The sequence below is a fragment of the Saccostrea echinata genome, unplaced genomic scaffold (assembly GCF_033153115.1).
Source record: "Saccostrea echinata isolate AGI-Se365-2 ecotype Australia unplaced genomic scaffold, CSIRO_AGI_Sech_v1 ptg000022l, whole genome shotgun sequence".
NCBI classification, from domain to species: Eukaryota; Metazoa; Mollusca; class Bivalvia; order Ostreida; family Ostreidae; genus Saccostrea; species Saccostrea echinata.
In genome coordinates, this window is record NW_026889771.1 from 6,084,979 (window position 1) to 6,104,864 (window position 19,886).

The following is a 19,886-nucleotide window of genomic DNA, read 5'->3' on the forward strand; positions in this document are numbered from 1 at the left end:
AAAAAAACACTTCTGAATAGTTAATATCAACAACTGAAATTAGTGATTTCACCAACTAGTATTCGAATAGATGATACCACTAAGTCGAATTTATAAGCAATTGGGAATTTTATAGAATTGAAGCCCCTTCAGTCGCGGGTACATTAAATCTAATTTGCGTTTCTGTCTATCCACCCCATCCGATAGTTTTTAGCTGCTACTATAACAAACTTATTAGTGTTATTTGCATGCTTATAAGACTCATAAAGTCTGACTTTTAGACCGTGCGGTCTACCACGGTATATTATTAGCTTCAACTAGCAAAGGCTAACAATGTGATATAAAGTATACCGCGGTCCATTATTATCTTTAAAAAGAACGTTGTAAATAGCAGCAAATCAACTCTTGAATGCCAGGGGTCATCGCTTCGAAAAAATAAAATAAATATTATTTTATTGATAGGTTTTCAGAGTATTTAATTTCTTGTTATATCTAAAATGATCAATGTGAAATCGGGAAAAAAAATGAAAAAAAAAAAATCTCGTTACGTCACATCGCCGAGTAAAGTTCGCGGGAACATTCCACGAGATCTGGCTGACTGGAAATGTCACATGTATCCCAATGATCATGATTTGGTAAGTATATTAGATCTATAGCAAAATGAAGTGCAGTCGAAAGAAGATGCATGTGCATAAATATATGTAGTAAATTGTAGAAGTACTCGAAAGGTGTTAAAGGTCAATGGTACTATCAGGACCTGCATGCCATGTAGTTATGTTTGGCTTTGTTCGAATTTCCTCTAATCAACAAAACTTTTACATTTATGAGCAATTATAGCTGACATCAGTATTTTATATGAGTTAATATATATAACGGTTATACATATAAGGATAGGCTTCAAAGGTTTTCTTTAGACAACCAAAAACAAAGAATGAATAAAGTTCCTCGGACTTTTTTTTTTCATAAAGGGGACCACAACTTGGCACAAGCCTATATATTAGATATGTTCTTAATAATATTTTTATTCTATAGTATATAACGTTACCATGTTTACTGACAAAATCAACAAATAATACAGTGTGCATTTATCTCTATTGAAAGAGAGATTTTTTTAAATTTCCAAATCAGGGACCTAAATTTCACTGTCTTTCAGGCATCACAAATAACAAACACGATTGATACAATTACAAACATGCACATACATAATTATGTGTATTATCAAATTCATAGCCCCAGGGTCAGGGGGTCTGGTGATAGGGTGGGGCTATATAGATTATATAGTGAAAGTGCATTAATACTTTGAAAATCTTCTTCTCTGATCCTAGGTATTAAATAAACTATAAACTAAGTACATAGTTATGTTGAATAAGACTGTCTCTTTCAAAATTGTGAATTTCATGGCCCCTGGGTCAGGGGTTCTGCTTAGGGTGGGGCTCTATTGATTATATAGTGGAAAGATATTGATTCTTTAAAAATCTTCTTTACTCATGAACATCCAGAAGTCAAACTATTGGCATGAATGTAATAATTAGCATTGAGCCTTTTACCAAAATTGTGAAATTCATGACCCCAGGGTCAGGGATTCTGGTGCTAGGGTGGGGCTATATAGATTATATAGTGATAGTGCATTATTACTTTGAAAATCTTCTTCTCTGCTCCTAGGCCTAGGTATTAAATAAACTATAAACTAAGTACATAGTTATGTTGAACAAGACTGCCTCTTCCAAAATTGTGATTTTCATGGCCCCTGGGTCAGGGGTTCTGGTGTTAGGACGGGGCTCTGTTGATTATATAGTGAAAATATATTAATTCTTTAAAAATCTTCTTCTTTACTCATGAACATCAAGAAGTCAAACTATTGGCATGAATGTAATAAGCATTGAGCTCTCTATCAAAATTGTGAAATTCATTGCCCCAGGGTCAGGGGTTCTGGTGCTAGGGTGGGGCTCACAGGCACTTGTTTCTGTAATAAATTTTTGATGCATAGTATAATTATAACACAAGGTATCCAACTCTGTATTACACGGAGTCCCCCCCCCCCCCCTCCCTCAGAATCGCACTCATTTACAATTTCAGAGGACATGCACTGGCAAACTGTTTATACCTATGTCTTCTACAATAATTTATCTACACAACCATATATGGCATGCATGTCTTTATTTTCTTTTTTCCCCGTAAACAGCATCAAAACTCTGCTTGCCGAGCCTAAAAGTTGAACTCAACCATTAAATGGTATGTGCTAATCCCAGACAGAGAGCAAAAATAAAAAATGCGTGGGTTTAAAAATTCAATTCCAGTGTTTAAATATTGCAGTGAATAAATAAAATTTGTTTACCTCTCATTTTCCATTAAAGTAGTATGATGTTTTTCCGATGTAATTTTAAAAACAGATTTTTAGCCAATCAAAATCTCTTCTCTGGATTATCACATACCATTTCATGGTTGAGTTCGACATCCTCTTTCAAGGGGAGATCATTAAACTACCGGGGGTATTAGTGAAAATTTAATGTCATCTCTTTTTATATTTTTTACAGGCCTTTAGTTGCTTTAAATTGACTGACAAAATTGGGGGTATAAAAAAATAAAGGTTTGGAACTTCTCAGATAGAATACCCAATTTTGCAATGAAATGTTAATAAATTAAATTATTCAAAATTACACTTTCTATTCAATCTCTTTACATATAAACAAATAACATTACCTCAAAATTCATTCCAAAAATATTCATATCATTCATATTTCACATGTATATTCCTTTTGACAAGACCTTTCTTTGGATACCAACATATTTGACTTCTTGTCCTTGAACTTGGAGTTTGACCCACTTTTGCAAAATTTTACCAAACTTTAACCTTGGCTATAACTTTTGAACAGTTGGTGCTAGGGCTCCATACTTCACGTATATTCCTTGTGATAAGACTTTCTTTTGGTATGAATATATTTTGACCTTTTGACCTTGACCTTGGAGTTTGACCCCTTTTGAAAACCTTAAACTTTGAGTGGCTAGTATTAGGGCTTTCATATTTCACATAATTGTGCATTTTTGAGAAGACCTTCCCTTGGATATCTGAACAATTTGACCCTTAAAACTTGACCTTGGAGTTTGACCTTATTTGAGCCATAACATTTGAATAGTTGGTGCAGAAGCTTTCAAATTTCACATGTGTATTTCTTGTGAAAAGACCTCTTAGCTACCAACAATTTTGACCATATGACCTAGACCTTGGAGTTTGACCTACTTTTGAAAAACTTCAGACCTGTTCTTAACTTTTGAATGGTTTGTGCTAGGGCTTTCATGTTTCACTTGTGTTGTTCTTGTAATAAGAGCTTTCCTTGGACACCATTAATTTTGACCATTTGACCTTGACTTACGTGCATATTTCACAAGTATATTCTTTGAGACAAGACCTTTCTTTAGGTATAAACAATTTTTATCTTTTGACCTTGATCTTGGAGTTTGATTTGCATTTTAAAAAACTTTCACTTTAGCCATAAGCTGCCATATGGGGACTTCATTGTTTCACAAACACATCTTGTCAAAAATTATTTCCCATGGCTGCCATCTTTGGGGGGGGGGGGCATCGTCGGATACCCACGGGTGATTTGGTCTTTTACTCATCACCCGTGGGCAAACTCACCGAAATATTGTCATAAAATAAGCTAATTTGTTGATTAAAGACAACTAATCAGAAAATTGGAACTCTAATTTTGAAAATACGTTTTATTATTTTGTTATTTATGCTTTATATCTTGACGCTCATTAAAACTTGCAAATTTTGTTTTAAAATGATTAAAGACAAATTGTACAGGTCACTAACATCAAATACCAGTACAAAATTACATCGTACATAGGTATACCTTCTCAAACTGTGAAATGCACCGGTGAGTGGATTTATTTGTAATCCATGTATTAACTATGGAAAAGTTTTTGTCATTGCCGAAGTGTACATGTGTAACATAAACTTTAATTTGTTGTTTACCATTGCAACTCTGTGGAACAGATAATCAAATGACCCACGCATATTAATTACATACGATGAATTTTCGACGAGTTTGCCCACTGGTGATGAGTAAAAGACGAAATCACCGTGGGTATCCGACAATGGGGGTTGGGGCTATTGGTTAGGTAATGAAAATGCATTATTTATTTGAAAATCTTCTTCTCAGTTAAGCAAACAAAGTAAGTGCATAGTTGTGATGAGCAGGGGTACCTCTTCCAAAACTGTGAATTTCATGGCCCCTGAGTCAGGAGTTCTGGTGATCGGGTGAGGCTTTAGTTATTAAACAGTGAAAATACATTAACTCTTTGAAAACCTTCTCTACTTCTGCATATTTAGCAGATAAACATAGTGCATAGTTATGGGGAGCAAGAGTGCCTCTTCCAAATCAGTGTGCAAAATTAACGGTAGACCAATAGACAAAATCTATAGAAAATGCATCCGGTCTATAGCAAGGTGAATACCTCAAGACCGATTTGTCTATAGAGTAAAATTGGCCGTTTTACTCAATAAAACTTTTCAGACAAGAAAAAACTTAAGCTCCAATGCTCTATTGTTCATAAATCTCCTTTGTTTGATCCATTTTGCAGTAGTACATGTTTTATTTATTCCTAAAACGATCGTAATTTTTTTTTGTAGACCGAATTTCCTCAATTCCTCTGTTTATTGTAAATACGACTAAATATCCCATAAAATTATTTCCTGACTCAGTAAACCAAAAAATGGGTGTTGGTTTGATTTATATCACAGAAAAAATATAACTAAAGTACATTTAAAATTTTAACATGAAAAAAATGTTAATATTCACCGTATGCACCTTTGCAAAAGGGGATAGAAAGATAGTTAATATATATAAAATTCAGTGATATTTATGCATGACTATTGATTAACTAATACATAAAAAATGATAAAAATTGAATTGAAATCTTCTTAGAAATTTTAATGTTCCCTGCATCTGAAAAATTCAACATGTGTTCAAAGTGTAAAAAAAAAAAAATAAATAAATAAATTCATTACTTAATAATCATGGTTATAAATGTCCATGTAACTTATGCCAATGCATAAAATAATGCAGTGTAGGGAAAAAGGAATAAGCCATTGAAAAATATACAATTAAATAAAAATAAAGATATATAATTTTTTTGGTCTATAGGAAATTTTTCAGGTCTATAGAATTTCAAATTATTGTAGACCAATTGTCTACAGCTTTAAAAAGTTAGTTTCGCACAATTGTAAAATTTGTGGCCCCAGGGTCAGGGGTTCTTGTGTTGGGGGTGGGATTCAGTTGATTATAGAGTGAAATGCATTATTTCTTTGAAAAACTTCTCTGCTTTTGGGTATATAGCAGATAACCTTAGACATGCATAGTTAAGGTGAACACTGGTTCCTCTTCCAGAAATGAACTGTGTATTTGCCCCTGTCAGGGGGTTCTATAGATGATTAGTCATATATTAGGCTGTTCAAAGTTATTCTATGTTTAACGTCACCTCTAAAGTTCAAAACCTACGAGGGAGGGAGGAAAAAAATAAACAAACAAAAATTTTAAACATTTGTGAATTTATTCAAATTAACGTTTTCAGTACGTTAAAAAAACACTACTGAGTAATAAGAGTATTGGATATGACATCTAAGTCTAATTTCTTAAGCAGAGTTTTTCCTTATTATGTATATTGGTTTGAATCCTTTTGTGAGCAAACAATGTAGACTGAATGTACAGGAGAGTGGCTTTTTACTGGCCTCGTTTGTCCTTTGGATTTATATTATTGCCACACGTCCATGGTATCCTGTAGGAAAATGCTTCTTCTTGTGGGAATAGTTAATCAATGTCTACAATTAAAATTATGTTGACAGTATGTAATACATTCTAAAATTGAAAATATCTCGAAATTGAATTCTGCTGTATTTTTACTCATAGTTCTAGATCTACTAGCATTTAGTTTTGAAAGTGTAAATACTATATTTGGACCATAGGTGTTAGATATTTTAACTTGAATTCCACACACGACAGGATTCTTCACTTCTCAGAATACCCCAATAATTTTCCTTACTCTCCTTTGCTTGAAAGGCCCTATCTTCTGTAAGCTTCTCCCTGCTCTAATGGCAATCACTAATATTATCTTTTACTAAAATTGTTGCCATTTGTAGGTACATGAATGCTACATCTATGAAGAAATCAATAATCTTAATGTTCCTTTAAATTTTTACAGAAATATTTTAAGATGAAACTATTAAATAAAATTTAAATGATGCATCTCACTGTATATTACAAAATCTTTGATTTTGACACAATTTGCACTCAATAAAAAGTTTTGCAATTCTCTCCAAATACAATGAATAGTTCAGCCAACATAATTACTAACTGAGAGTCTGTGATACGAAGACTGATAAAAACTCAACAAACTAGACTTTGTCATTAACTTCAATCATGAAATCATCGAATTTTTACTTACACTTATGATTCCATACTGTTTAATTCACTAGTATTCTCTAAATAAGACACCAACTGCGGTATCAAAGCACATTTTCTGTCACTCTCCACCATTGGCTCATACATTCACCTCTGTCGTTGGCTAGCGTATTTAACAGTGATGAACACGAGAAATAGTGCATTTATTTAAATTTATTATAATTAAATACCTGCACTTAAGTTTGTCCTTTAAGGTTGATATATACTAAATAAATCTAAAACAATTAGTTGAATTTGAAATTATCCTTGAAATACCATGTTTTTTACTTGATGTCAAAAATCTTGACGCGAGCCCTTTGCAGAGGTGTCTGAGAGAGTATCGAACGACAACTCTGCACGGGAAATTGATTTTCTGTCACTACGGGATGCAGAATTAAGTCGCAAATGCAGATCCAAACCGGAATGGATATATGAAATTCCGAATTGTTTGTTTTTTCCAAAGACGGATTTCTCCTAAACCTACGCACGATGGTGATGTTAAACGTAGAATTAATTTTAAACAGCCTTAACACAAAATCATTTTCAGTTTGTATAGATTCAAATTTTTTGAAATCATTTGTTGACTTCCAGGAATATGGTGGGGCCATAATGAGTTATCAAAGTGTTACATAGGGGAATACATAGGGAAAAAAATCTTAAAAAATCTTCTTTAGAAGTACAGCAAAGACATGATTGGTCATATCTATATGGAATCATCTTTGAGTAGTTTTCGTTCAAATTTGTTCAAATCATGAGTCCTGGAGGTAGAGTGGGGTCATAATGGTTGATCACAGTTTTCACTGGGAATATACAGGAAATATCTTTAAAAGAACAAGGTTTACTGAGGGCCTTTTTTGGCCCTGTAAATTTCTGAACATGTGAAACTACGAAGTTTTAGTTGGTAATACATTAAATACACTAGACAAAATTGCTAAAGCACCACTTGTTTTTCTTATTTGTGAATTGAACATTTGCCTAATCGGTACTAGTATATAATATGCCATCTTTTCCAATACAGTGGTGTAATGGCAAGACCCTTAAATGACCTTCTTGCACGAAAACCAATTTCCCGACGTGCACTGCCCACCGTTTTCGCCCGGATATGAAGCTGCTGAGATTACTGATGGTGGTCTGTGAGGTTGCAACAGAAGCAGTCTCCCAGTAAAAAATCAAATAATATGCAGCGATTGACTATCATATCACCTAGTAGTCACCCGGTGCCTTGGTGTCTATACTCAGGCCACCCAACTTCTGGTTGCCCCAATTTTGTGGAACAATCTTGAAATGGTAGTGTGGTGCTTACTTAATGCCTTGGCTATCTAGGGTGAAAGTTTTACATATGAATATATAGGTAAAATCTTTAAAAATCTTCATATTTTCATGGTAGCATCCTCAGATAGTGTAGATTCAAGTTTGTTAAAATCATGACCCCCGGGGGTCGGGTGGGGCCACAATGGGTGATCAAAGTTTTACATAGGAATATATAGGAAAAATGTTTTAAAATCTTCTTCTCAAAAATAGCAAAGCCATAATTGGTCAGATTTATTTGGTAGCATTCTCAGGTAGAGTAGATTCAAATTTGTTCAAATCATGACCCCCGGGGGTCGGGTGGGGCCACAATGGGTGATCAAAGTTTTACATAGGAATATATAGGAAAAATGTTTTAAAATCTTCTTCTCAAGAACAGCAAAGCCATAATTGGTCAGATTTATTTGGTAGCATTCTCAGGTAGAGTAGATTCAAGTTTGTTAAAATCATGAACCCTGGGGGTCGGGTGGGGCCATAATTGGTGATCAAAGTTTTACATTGGAATATATAGGAAAAATCTTTTAAAAAAAACAATTTCTTAAGAACAGCAAAGCCATGATTGGTCATATTTATATGGAAGCATTCTTAGATAGTTTAGATTCAAGTTTGTTCAAACATGACCCCTGGGGGTAGGGTGGGGCCACAATGGGTGATCAAAGTTTTACATAGGAATATATAGGAAAATGTTTAAAAATCTTCTTCTCAAGAACAGCAAAGCCATGATTGGCCATATTTACATGGTAGCATCCTCAGGTAGTGTAGATTCAAGTTTGTTCAAATCATGAACCCTGGGGGTCAGGTGGGGCCATAATTGGCGATCAAAGTTTTACATTGGAATATATATGAAAAATCTTTTTAAAGAAACAATTTCTTAAGAACAGCAAAGCCACGATTGGTCATATTTATATGGAAGCATTCTTAGATAGTTTAGATTCAAGTTTGTTCAAACATGACCCCTGGGGGTAGGGTGAGGCCACAATGGGTGATCAAAGTTTTACATAGGAATATATAAGAAAAATGTTTAAAAATCTTCTTCTCAAGAACAGCAAAGCCATGCTTGGTCAATGGTCATATTTAAATGGAAGCATCCTCAGTTAATGTAGATTCACAACATTTGTTCAATTCATACCCCCCCCCCCCACCCCCACCCCCCCCCCACCCCCCCCCCCACCCCCCCGTGAAGCACTTTTTTATTTAAACTTTTGAACCTTTCAAGACTGAATGATTTCTGCTTTTTCCTAGCCATAGTGCTCAGGTGAGCGATGTGGCCCCTGGGCCTCTGGTTATGTTTGTTAATCTATTTGCAACAATTTTTCACTAGAGGAATGAATAATCTTAATTTTAATTTTTTACAAATTTCTCCAGAGGAACCCCCTGCAGACACCATACTGACTGCATAAGCACGCTGTCCTGGGGTAAAACGCCGCATACGGTGTAATTTTTTTCTGAGTTTTTAATTAGTACAAACATAAAGAACACAAACACAAAGAAAAAAATAGAAATTTATTCTTCCAAAATGTAGGGACACAATTTTTAATTTTTTCTATGAAATGGTTGCGCTTCACTTAACATTGTAGTTATTTATCAGTTAAGACATTTAAATGCCTCATCTTTTACTTAAGTAACGTCATTATATATAAAATACATCATAAACAAGTTTTGAAAAGTAAAATGTTAATTTTCTTTGGTGGTGCATTAGCAATTTTGTCTAGTGTATTATTTAGACCCTTGATGACTGTGTATCTATCAAAATTAAGGCAATTTTCTGCTAGTCAAGTCATTATATATCAAATACATCATAAACAAGTTTTGAAAAGTAAAATGTTAAATTTCTTTGGTGGTGCGTTAGCAATTTTGTCTAGTGTATTATTTAGACCCTTGATGACTGTGTATCTATCAAAATTAAGGCAATTTTCTGCTAGTCAAGTCATGAATTGCGTCATTTTTCCATATCATTAAAATTTCTACAAAAACAGCCAAACTTTTAAGCTATATTTCAATATTTCGTATAGAGCACAACCTCTGATCTAAAATGTGCAATTATAAGATAGAATTGTTTCTCAAGATTACAAAATATGTTTTATTTTTTGGATCAAGGGATGCACTCATATTTTGCTTCTTTGCTGAAAGTACTCAAATAACCTGTTTTCTTTTAAATCCAAGAATATTGCAATTTCACAAATCCTGTTTTCAAAAAAACTGGAACTCCCAGAGAAAACTTTTATGTGGGAATGAAAGCACTAAATCTCTACTTTATAATGATGTTTGGAATGGGACATAGTGTTTTTGTCAGTAATTTGGTATATCTACAGGTCATATTATGCATAAAGTGAATCTAGATCTTTTCTTCTCAAGAACAGCAAAACCATACAAGACCTATATATATATATATATATATATATATATATATATATATATATATATATATATATACACTGTATATATAAACATCTTTGGGTAATATAATTCTAATTTGTTCAATTCATGACTAAGGGGGGTAGGGATGGGCCACAACAGAGGGTAAAAGTTATATATTTATATGAACAAAAAGTCTTCTCAAAAACAGGAAAACCATGATTAGTCATATCAATACAGAAGCATCCTCAGATAGTTTTGATTTAAGTTTGTTTAAATCATGAACCCAGAGGATAGGGTGGCCATGATTAGTCAAAGAAATATTGAAGCAACTTCAGTTAGTCTAGATTCAAGTTCAAATAATGCCTCCTCCCCCCCCCCCCCCTTTAGAGTTAGGTTGGAACCACATATATTTCAACTTTTCAATACTGAACTGATTTCTGCTTTTTCCTAGCCATTGTGCTCAGGTGAGCAAACAAATTAAGTGTATAGTTATGATGAGCAAATATGGGCCTCTTTCAAATTGTGAATTTCACAGCCCCTGGGTAAGGGGTTCTGGTGTTAGCTTGGGCAGAGCTGTGTTGATTCTATAGTGAAAATGCATGATTGAAAATCTTCTCCTCTGATCCTGGGCATCTAGGAGGCAAACAGAGTACAAAATGGGTATACTATTTATACCAGATATTTGAAATTCTGAACCACTAGGTCAAGTGTTCTGGTGCTGGGCAGACCTGTATTAATTTGAAGTACTGAGAGAAGTTATTCCCCTTTGCTATTCCCTATGATAATTAATCAATGTTGATAATGTGATTGAAAGGTTAGTAAGAGAATTATACAAGCATTGGTTTGATTGAGCTATTGTACTGTGTCACTGTTGGATATATAAATGGGCCAGATCCTATTGTATTACAGCAAAGTTGGATATATGAATATATGATATATTTCTTTGCCAAATTAGGAAATTTTTTAAAGTAAGATAAATAAATGGATAGTGTTGAATAGAATATAGAAACATCCCCTCCTTGGGCCTTTGACCCTCGGAGAGAATGTTTTCTCTAAACTATTCAACACCATCTCATTATTTATCCATTACGTACATGTATATATAAAAAAGAATCTGCTGATGAAAAACAGGAATGGTCATAGTTACTGATTACTCAGGTGAGCTTTGTGGCCCATGGGCCTCTTGTTTACAATAGTAAACAACCTGGCTGTGTAGCTATAGAAGCAGATGATCTATATTTGTTTCTACTCTGAAGGAATTATTAGCACTAGACTGAAACATGATTTGGAGTAAAAAAAAATCAACTTGGAAATGTTGAAAGATTATGCAAATACTATCAGGGGCAGACAAATCCCATTGCCCAGCGCCCGGGACTAGTGAATTTTGGGGATGGGAAAGTGAATTTTTATTAACCACTTGCCCGAGGGCAACTGACTTTTTCATGAAAAAAAATAACAAGTTTTAGTTTTAAGTGGAAATGAGTACTTGTAATAATCATTTTTTGTCTTCCTATTTTCATAGTTTATGGTGGGGCAAGTAAAAATTCAGGTAGGGCAAGTGAATTTTGACCATGTACTCGCCCATGGGCAAGTACTTAAAAAATCTATTTGTCAGCCCCTGTACTATGCAACTATTTGCTGCAGATCTAACACCATCTGTGTACCTATGAATGAACAGGGGCCCAAGCTAATTTCAAGTAAAGAAAAGAAATAGGTCAATTTTGAAATTGGTTTCAAATTCACATTTCTTGGGAAGTATACATGCAGTGTATACTGAATTTCAACATGAACTTTGGAAGTAATGTAGATAATGTTTATTCATTGTATGTGAATAGATAGAAATAGAAAGTATAATTTTAAATCATATGATTTACAAGTAGTTCATTTGCAAAAGTGGATACCATATCTGACAAGTTCCACACCTTTATTTTTTTATACTCCCCCTTTTTCATTCTAGTTAAAGCCGGGAATCCAAAGGCCTGTGGTTTTAAGTTCTTCTCAAAGCTTAAGGGATAATTCATGTACACGATATAAATAATGATAGTTATATATGCTGTATATGTGGCTGACAGGCAGGTTAGATCACCAGGGGCCAGTTGGCCTTTTTGGTGGAGTGCCTGACTAGTGATTCAGGGGGCCTGGGTTTGAATCCTGGCCTATAGCTGGTCTGCATTTTCTTCCTTGTCAATTACATTAAGTGCTGTGCAATGCCCTGAACATACCAGGAAAGAGCCTGGGTTGGTGGCTTTTGGGCGACTTTTAAGGGAGGGAGGGGGAGGATCAGAATGAAGTGCTCAGGTAGGTTTTATGGCCTGTGGCCAGATGGCTCAATGGAGACCCTACTAGTGATTCAGGGAACCTGGGTTCAAATCCTAGTCTGGTCCTTACATTTTCTCCCTCACCAGTTACATATGTGATGAAAACAATAAACCATTTATTTGTACAGTATTCAATTGTTTTCATGATGAAAATAAAAATTGTTTCTTCCATTTCAGATTTTCAAAAACAAAACTTAAGGAATCTGCGATCGAGTTGGATGCCATATATATACCCTGACAGCTGCACTAATAATCCTAAAAAGTTTTGATTATGAACTTTATTCTGGAGAAAATGTGCCTCAAAGAGACCTTTGTGATGAATTAAGACACTGTGTTAGGATTTAAAAGAATCTGATCTTCTGGACACCTTGTGAGCATAAGGAAGTGTACTCTTGAGAACCTTATTTTTTATTGGAGAACTGTACTTGAAAATAAGCATAGAGTAAATTTGTATTTACTATCTAATAAAGTTTTTATTTGAATCAATGTTTTTGAGTACTAGTGTCACTATATATAACAGAAAAAACAGACAAATTCTGGTGTACCGATTTTTATCACTTTACTTTACTGCTTTATACATTGAAAATAGCCCAAAGGGATATAATTTTCATATCCAAGATTGTGAGTCACACTATATATACAGGGTTCAAAACTGAGTGGAAATACTCTCTAAATGCGACCATAGAATATATTTTAGCGATTATGTTACATTATATGCTAGCAAAGTTTATTGATAAGTTCCAGTTTTGTTTTTTTACCTTTCAAAATAAAAGATGTTTTAATGTCTGCATGTCACTGAATAGTAGCACTGATCTGATGCCAAAATTCGTCAGGAGTCCAAATTAGGGGACGGCTATTTGATTCTTGGGGGGGGGGGGCAATTTTTCCGAGTCGGATTATTTATTTTCATGTCGGTGAAGGACAGATTATTTATTTACAATATGATTGAGGACAGATTATTTTTTTTTTTCTGAAAAAAGTCAGCCCCCCCCCCCCCAAGGAAAATGTCCAAACTCCAAAAATGGGGGGAGGGGGGTTAGTCTTTATTTTCGTCCCCTTAAATAAACCTGTATCTTCCCAAAATGTTTTGGAAGCCCCCCCCCCCCCCCAAAAAAAACCTTTAAGTTTGTGATCAAAATCAGTTTCTTCATTCCATGTTTCTCAATTTTGGATTCCTTAATAATTAGATAATTCCTACCACTATTCTTGATACAAGTTATAAAAAAAAATCATACCTTAATTAAATAATCTTGAATTGTTATTTACTATTTGTCTATTTGAAATTGCTTCTCATTTCACAGGGGTTTTCTTGAAATCCCAATCTGGCCTAATTGACCTTGAAATGCTCAATTCTATGGGCCCCAGCTCCCTTATTCAAAGTACCATCCGACGAAAAAAAACACACCTCAACTTCAGTAATTTTTACACTGGACTAGAGCTTGAATGTACATGTACCATTTTTGAATATTTTTTTTTAGAAGAATCGCTAGTGAATTTTCAATTTTGCGAGTAAATGTTTTTGCCACTAGGTAAAGTTTGCTTATGGTCATAAGAGTCAATTTTGAACCCTGATATATATATATATATATATATATATATATATATATATATATATATATACTGAAAGAAGAAAGGGTAACCTTTTGAAGTGACTTAGTGACTTAATGTTATATTTTCGAACGCATTTTCTAGTATTGTTATCAAACATTTAACTCTTCTTTCATCAACAAATAAGCAAAATCTCATTCATTTACATCCACTGAATATTATCTCCTTTATATTTTTTAAGAAAACCATTGCCGTTTATCAGCCAGTAAACACCGCTAAGCATACATGTACCACGTCTATACAGATTTCTTAGGCAGTGGCTGTTCCATCAATGAAACGTACAATGACGTACACATCAATAATGCACTATTTCATCTACTAAATCCTTTTTTAATTGATTATTTTTACAGATATAACTTTAAACAATAAAATATCTTTCTTTGTTAGTACAGGAATTAACGTTGCAGCTATTGCAGAAAAATAATAATTACATAACCCGCTTACCGAGTTATGCGCGGGTTATGCATTTTTTCTGCAACAGCTGCAACATTAATTCCCAAACTAACAACCAAAGAAAGCATTTTATTGTTGAAGTCAATCTTATTTGATTTATCACACAGATCTAGTATACTCTAATGTATAGTATCCAAACCAAGCTTTTCTGGCACAGCCATCGTGCCTTAACCTAAATTTTACTCAAACAACTGTTCAGTGTGACTGGTTGAAGACATCCATATCATAATCATACTAGTATCATAAGAGGTCTGTGTGTACAGATCAAATATATAATAATTGTAACAGTCATATTCATTCGAGATTATATTAAAAATTTTCATATGAAAAATACATGTATGATTGGTTTCTGCTACCTGTCTGAGAATTTTAATGCTAGAAAATCGTCTTGGTTAGGAAGATTGAAGAAAAAACAATATGTGTTTGCTAAACACATGGTCAATATTACATGTAATAGTGCCCTAGGGAAGAACTTGTCACAAAGAATGCACATGTGCAATATGAAAGCCCATAGCACCATCCGTTGAAAAGTTATTGCGAAGGTTAAAGTTTTTGAAAAGTCAAAATAATGTCAAGGTCAAATGTCAACATTAATTGTGCCATAGGGAAGAGCTTGCCACAAGAAATACACATATGAAATATGAAAGCCTTAGCGCCAACTGTTCAAAAGTTGTTTTATTATAAGATTCAATAATTAAATGATACGAACTCATTAAGCAGTTAATGCCATCTTGTTTACTTGCTGAAGTCCTAGCTAAATGGAATGAGAGAAGCGGTGTTAAATAAACATTACCAATCGTATTAATTTGGAATTTTTTTTAGAAAATCTTCTTTAGTTGCTATGAAAAAAAATATAATGTCAGGCTCTTTTATAGAATAAATTTTGAAAGGGGGGGGGGCATAAACAGGGAAAATGACAGCTGAAAAAAATCTTTAATTAGCCCCACGAAAAGAGAATTCTTTTAACTTCAAATTTTGTTTTAGGAGGGGCGGGGTAAAGGGTTAGGGATTAAGGTCCATTAGTGGGGCCACTCTTTCAATGAATATTTTCAGTCTAAATTAAAAGAAAAAAAATGTTTGGGGGAGGGGGAGCTGCACCCAAATCCCATCCCCACAACCACCCCCACGCCAAATTATATATTCTTAAATGTTATGTTCACCTGCGTGGAAGTCGGTAGCAAGTGAAATAGCTTTCCAAAACTATTTGTATCAGTTTGGAATTTCCCGATCTATTTTTTAGACCAATGTAGAGAAAATAATTCTTTTTGTTATACCTTTAAAAATTAGTTCCTATATAAATATACACTAAAAAAAGTCTAACATTCCTAATGTTTTACTGAGCGGTCATAAAAAAATCGATGTTTGACCGCAGAGTGAGATATTGGACCTGTGGACGAGATATTTGACCGCTTACGTCACACTGTGGGCGGGATTATCTAAATCTTATTTGCATTCGTTAGTATGGACGTTAGCGGCAAAAGAAAATGTATAATTACAAAAATAAATAAAAGGTATAACAAAATATTTATTGACTGCGTTCTCGGGCAAATGCGTTTTGTCGACCCCTCGAACCAAACTGTTTGCCTTCGGCCTAACGGCCTCAGGCAAACAGTTTGGTTCTTGGGTCCGACAAAACGCATGTTGCCCTCGAACCCAGTCAATAAATGTATGATATTATTCTTTCATGTAAGTTACTTAAATTTGATTTGTGGAGAAACATTTATCCAAAAAACTGTTACCATCTGAATGATGATACCACGCCCTTCAGCGCGATAGAACTTAGCACCAGTCAACATTGCTTGACAACGGGTCTTATCCCCCCTCCCCAAATTAACTGCGCGGAATCTGTGAGCGCTAGCTCTACCTTTCTTTGTATTTATATAAAACATTCAGTAAAATATGATAAATACTGCATGTAGATAAGGGTAACATTGAACATTTGCAGTATTTATGTAATATTCACCTGGAAGGTCACGTGCAGGTGAATATAACGTAGTACTTTTTCTACATTGTTGGATCTCAGCCAATCAGAGAGAAAGGAATTATTCAATCAATAATAAATGTATTTATATCATAATCCTCTTTTGATATTTACATTAATTTCTACTAAATTTGCAACAATCATCACAAATATTGAAATAAGTCGTCTATGAAATAGCATGCACAAGCTAGAAGAGAGAAAAATATTTTTTATGTCCTTGTATTTGAAGATACGAGACATATAGTTTTTGCCCTGTCCGTCCGTCCATCTGTCTCTTGAATTGGTGCTTTCATAAGTTTTGCTTAATATACGATTACATAATGGACATTAAAACAAAGCCAGGTGTAGGAACACAGAAAATCATAATAATTTTAAATATTTTTGATATATTATGAAGAGATACAAAAACAGATATTCAAGGAACTTGTCGCCAGACCTTAAAAGCCTCTTCATGTTATGGTCGAGTTGTATGGTCTAGTGGCTAACGTGTCCAGTCGCTGAGAAGAAGCTGTTATTCGGAATTTTTTATTGTTTGGGTTCAAACCTCAAGAAAATTGCAATTTTTTCAATATTTTTGCAAAGAGAATTTTTCGCACAAAAATTTTGCTTGCCAAAATTTCATACCTTTCAACAATAAGAACTTTGCTCTAAATACTAAGTTCACAAACAAACACTTGAGATAATAGACATTTCCTAATCTAATTCACTCGCGTTATTTTTTCATTAAAATACCTCACATTTAGCCGTGGCTGTAGAACAGTTAACGCAACTCCTTCTAAACCAGGTTTAAATATTAGACTTGTCTTGCGTCTTTTGGACCCTCAGAAAAGACTCATTTCAATTTAAGCGAAAACAAGTCAATTTTAAGTCATTCAAATATTTAATATAAATACTGAAAAGGGGCAGGGTAAAATGTTCCTTTGTTTGTCAATGCAGAAATTAATTTTTTAGCTATTTCAGAAAAAAATCTTAACTCGCATAAGCAGAACTTGAACCATCTAGGAAGGCATTGGATTGCAACATATGAATAGGAAGACTTTTTTCTGCATAGCATCCGTCTCTCGATTGAAGCCAATTATATCTTTTCTGAAAAAAAAAAACTGTAGATTTCTCCACATTAACAACTATACCTGGTAGGTCTTATTTAGTGCTCCTGGAATGCATACAGTTTTTAATGCAAGCCACGATCTTAAACTGTTTAAAGCAAAATCATCGGAGCACAATAAGGATATAATTTTGCTTTCAAGAGATACATACATATTGCACACTTTCGTATCACTGTAGACAGTTTTGAGTTCAATGATAAACATAGAGAAAAACCAAGGACTTAATGAACGCCCTTGCCATACACCTGTATCATGCGAGAAAAAAATGTTTCAGTCAAATCAAAATGATAGTTTAGGTGTAGGTGTCGTCAATCATGGGGGAAATTTACATGCAATCTAACAACATGAACTTTCAATACGGCATAAATGAAAAGTGACGTAAAGTACATGTAGGTTTTTATTGTTTTACAAGACAAATAGTTATCAGGAAGTAGATATCGGTCAACCCATCAAGATGACTTGGGAATTCTTCCTCGCTTAAAATTTTAATCTTCATTGGTGCTATAATTAAAACTAATGGATTGAATTCATCAACATGTTGTATTGTATAATTTATTTGATCATTTAATCTCCACATTTCTTAAGACTAAAACTTTTGTTTCAAAGTTGATAAAACCATAATGAAATTCATTAAATGTATTTTATTTGTCTATATACATGTATTTATAATTATCAAGGTCTACAGTGTGTCAGAGCATGCATTTGTATCACATCCGTGAAAAGCTAAAATCAATTAAACATGCATTCTCATTCTCGTAGAAAGATTCCAATCTATTCAAATTTTTATCCCCAGAAAGGGACACGATGTTTGAATTTCAATATTTTTGCATGATGGAGATAAGGTCTGCAATCGACAAGGTTTGAAAATCAGAATTTCAAATTTTGGAAATCACTTGCATCAATTATAAGGTTTTATCTAATAGGATGCAATGCATGAAAAGATATTTGGATGATTCCTACTTCAGTCCTTTCTCCGTTCCCACATGTTATACAATTTACAACAACTCTCACATGTTATACAATTTACAACTCACTTGACCAAAATGTTTAAGGATATCCGATCCTCAGGCAGGAAGGATAACTCTTAAATTTATTATTTTATTTAAAAAGTTTCAAAATGAAGCTTGAAATTGAGATCTTTTCGTGCAACAATTTTCATTTTATGCATCTTAATATGATTTAAGGTTCTTTGAAGTCTTAGAAACGGTCTTGTAAAAAGTTGAAATTTGTATCCCACAAAAGAAAAAAAAATGAATTCATTTTTAGAGAAACTGAATTTCCTTTAGTCTAGCATTAGTTACGACTGCTTTTTAGCATGGTATGAAATTAGACGTGATATGTGATGTCTAGCAATGATAGCACAAACTTTTTACACTATGTGTTATACCACAATTGAAGTAAAAAGAGGAACTAAAATACTGTATAAGCATAAAAAAGATAAAATTTTCTCCAAATGCCTGGATACCTATATTTTTCTATCCTAAATTATATTTGTTGATCAATTTTCAATTAGAAAATGCATAGCTGGTGTTTTTATTCACATTTCCTGAAAATATATTTGAGATTTGATAATTTTCCCTATATAATATGATTAACTATAATGACGAACTTTGAAGAAATTCCATGGGTAAATTCACGTTATTATGTGAAATCAGAGACATTTTTGTGAGCATTTTCAATTACTTAAAAGCTGATTTTCAGAACCTGAGGATTGGACTACCTTAAAAATGGTTAACTTTTCATTTGACACGTTCATTTTATCTAAATTCAGAAGCATTTCATATTTAAACAGTTTAAGAGACCCTGCTCTTATTCTTCATGAGATTTTTAAAAGCCCCCCCCCCCTCCCCGACTTTAAGACCATCAACATTTTTTACAGATACTGTGACCCTTCAAGATGTAATGATTTAACTAAACTTGAATCAACACAACATGGGATGCTTCAATATGACTAATATTTTATTATGGCTAAATTTTTGAAAACTTTGCTTTTCCCTTGTACGCATGTATTAATCTCTGATAATCACATAAACCATGCGCAGATCCAGGGATTCTTTTGAAAAGGGGGAGGGGCAGGTAGTCCACATTAACTCAAAGAATTGTCGGGTAAGTCAATGGCAAGTCATTTTCTGAATTCATTTTTCTTTTGATATATGGGTCTTCTTATCATTTTTCGAGGGCTCTGTTCCATAAGGGGGAGGGGGGTCCAAGGTAATAATTTTTTTACTTTACATAGGAATTTAATTACTCTGAAAATCCCGGGGGTGTTCCAAACACACCCTCCCTCCTCTGCATGAAAATCATAATATGGAAAGGAAAACTGAATCCACGC

At 33.8% G+C, this 19,886-nt stretch overlaps 1 protein-coding gene and 1 long non-coding RNA gene across 2 annotated transcripts in view; one reads left to right on the top strand and one right to left on the bottom strand.

The window, feature by feature from the left end:
- LOC133190276 (coiled-coil domain-containing protein 96-like) overlaps positions 1 to 19,886 on the bottom strand; it is a 266,577-nt gene that overhangs the window by 148,467 nt on the left and 98,224 nt on the right. The gene's annotated exons all lie outside the window — the stretch shown is intronic.
- On the top strand, positions 560 to 12,892 carry LOC133190820 (uncharacterized). The gene is made up of 2 exons (XR_009721620.1): positions 560 to 614; positions 12,584 to 12,892. It is a non-coding gene; the product is annotated as an uncharacterized LOC133190820 (long non-coding RNA).